Source organism: Thermomyces lanuginosus (assembly GCF_041956635.1).
Source record: "Thermomyces lanuginosus strain ATCC 200065 unplaced genomic scaffold VTN49scaffold_40, whole genome shotgun sequence".
In the NCBI taxonomy this organism is placed as follows: Eukaryota; Fungi; Ascomycota; class Eurotiomycetes; order Eurotiales; family Trichocomaceae; genus Thermomyces; species Thermomyces lanuginosus.
The window spans coordinates 1,473,839-1,476,183 of record NW_027192374.1 but is presented as its reverse complement, the minus strand read 5'-3'; the positions used below and the strand labels follow the sequence as shown (position 1 = coordinate 1,476,183).

The following is a 2,345-nucleotide window of genomic DNA, read 5'->3' as shown; positions in this document are numbered from 1 at the left end:
CAACTTCACCATCGTGATCATAGTTGTTCTTCGCTACAACTTCATTTCCTTTTCATCTTAAGCTCGTAACGTCGAAGTTTCGCACATGACCCTAGTTTTGCCTTACGATCCGACAAAAATACTTTTTGAAAGCTATTAGCTGGGAATCATTATGCTTTTAACCCTTCCTTGGCATGTCCGCGTGGGACAAGGGTGTTCTGCGATGGATCAATTTCCATGCTGATTGACAGTTCGCCTCCTAGAATCGTCGGCTTGCAGCGATCCGCACGGTTGACATTATCGATGACATATCTACATAGTCTTTTTCAATCACGCCATAAGATCGACATAACCAAGCTTCTGCCCAGTGATTGTAAAACAAGAGCTTGAGAGGTTTGGATATCTAGGTGCGCTTAATGAGCTGGTTACCATAACTGAATTGATATCGAGTTTAGCATGAAATGCAAAGATGTTTTGCTCCAGGCGGTGCATTATTGAGAGACGGAATAAATAAGAAATTCGTCTTTTGTTACCCTTTTTGCCTAAACCAATTTACGAGGGCTGTACGGAGTACTCCGTTTAACCACGGGAACATATCACACTAGGCGTCAATTCGTATCCGAATTTTTTTATAGCAAATGCAGTCTGTTCATTTGACTCGGTGGCAGAATTCCACCTCCGAGCCGACAGAGTTCATGAAGACCTGCCTACTTCAGTCCAGTAATACGAATGCTGAAAATTTTGGATCACAGAGGTCCACCTAGTGGCTTGATCGCAATCTGCATAGCAGTTCAGATTTCTATAGAAATGGTCTTGACGCATGCAGGAAGAAAAAAGGTTGGGGTATTCAAAATTTACAAAGGTGTATGAAACACTGCAAAGCGATGGGAGATCGAAAGTAAAGCTTTCGACAGGCAAATTGGGATCTGTCCCTTTCGTTTCCCCAAATTTCGAAATTGCAAGGATACAATATGACGATATCTGGACCATCGAGAGGTTATTGACCCGAAACGTGCAATACAAGTTATATTAAGTCGTAACTTTGGTCAGACGGATACGAGGAAAAGGTTATGACTGCTTTTCGAACGCAAAATTGCCTCGACACCTTTCCCACAATTCGAAGTGCTCTCTTTGTACACTATCCACGCACAAATATTACAAACCGGCCAGCATCGTAACGACGGTTTAACGTGATTGTGTGTAGTGGTCATGAACAATAGCAAGTGGAACAAGTATGGTTTTTAAAGTCGCCTCGGCTCTCCCTTAGCCCATCCGGAACTTTTTTTAATAGTACAGTGGTTCTTCGGCTTTGTCTCCATCCGTCTGCCGTTGAGACAGAGGTTCCGACTTAAGCCTTGTTCTCGACATCTCCCCTCTCGGGTCGCACTATCATGGTCCTGATATTCACCGAACCTCTCTCTCTCGACTGCGAGAATGTAAAGCGCCAACCGAATGGTTAATCTCATGAGATAGAGCAAGATGTGACAATGGTAAATGAAAACTTTCCCGCGCGTGGTATTACACTAATGCTGCGGGCACAGAACGCAGATACAAGACGATCGATGAAAAATGAATAAAATGATTCTATGAGACATTACGAGAGATGGTCACAAAGAATGCACAACGGTCACAAGGTTGCGAGGGATAGCGTTGGATGGTGAGCATGGGGTACAAAGCAAGGTACAAATTTGTTCTGCGATAGTGTGCAAAACCGCGCAGTTACGAGCCTTCTGAAGATGAAAAACGAAGTAACGAACAATCAAGGAAGTGTGAGCACCGATATACATCATCCGGGCCAGAACAAAATAGAAATTGTATCTTGCTTTGTACCCCATTCTAACCATACCACGCTATCATCCCTCGTGACCTTCTGACCGTTCCTTGTGACCATCTCTGTATTGTATCCCCCTGAATCCAACAGCTAGATGGTATATATTAGACGGAAAGAAAAGGGGTATGGCACATCAGATCGGAGACCAAGATCAGAACAAAGTTTATCAATGTGTTCACACTTCTTTGCCACAACTTCGTTTTCTCTTTCTTAATAGGCTCATTACCGTGAAGTTTCGCACACCTATATGACTTTTGTGTGTAGAGTCGATGGGGTCAAATGTAAACAGCAAGGTTAAGACTTACTACTGGTTGAAAGAAGTGACAATGGCGTTACTTAGAAAATTTTAAGGGAGGCAACTGGAGAAAACAAATTCGCGACTTCACATTTTAATTCTTTTTCTTAACCATTAGTATATGTCCTAAAATTCACACAGGAGACTTGGCTCGGTTAGTGGGGAGGCCGAGATGGGAGTTCCTACTGCTCTGGGTGTTAAAAGGGGTTATATACATATGTAATCGCGAGATTACCTACT

The 2,345-nt window shown here is 43.0% G+C and overlaps 2 annotated features.

The window, feature by feature from the left end:
• Positions 1-1,188: 1,188 nt before the first annotated feature.
• Positions 1,189-1,211: a sequence feature (Short protein (VTN49DRAFT_6563, KAL1990724.1) was converted to a misc_feature.).
• A 59-nt stretch (positions 1,212-1,270) lies between these two features.
• Positions 1,271-1,331: a sequence feature (Short protein (VTN49DRAFT_6563, KAL1990724.1) was converted to a misc_feature.).
• The last annotated feature ends 1,014 nt before the right edge of the window (positions 1,332-2,345 follow it).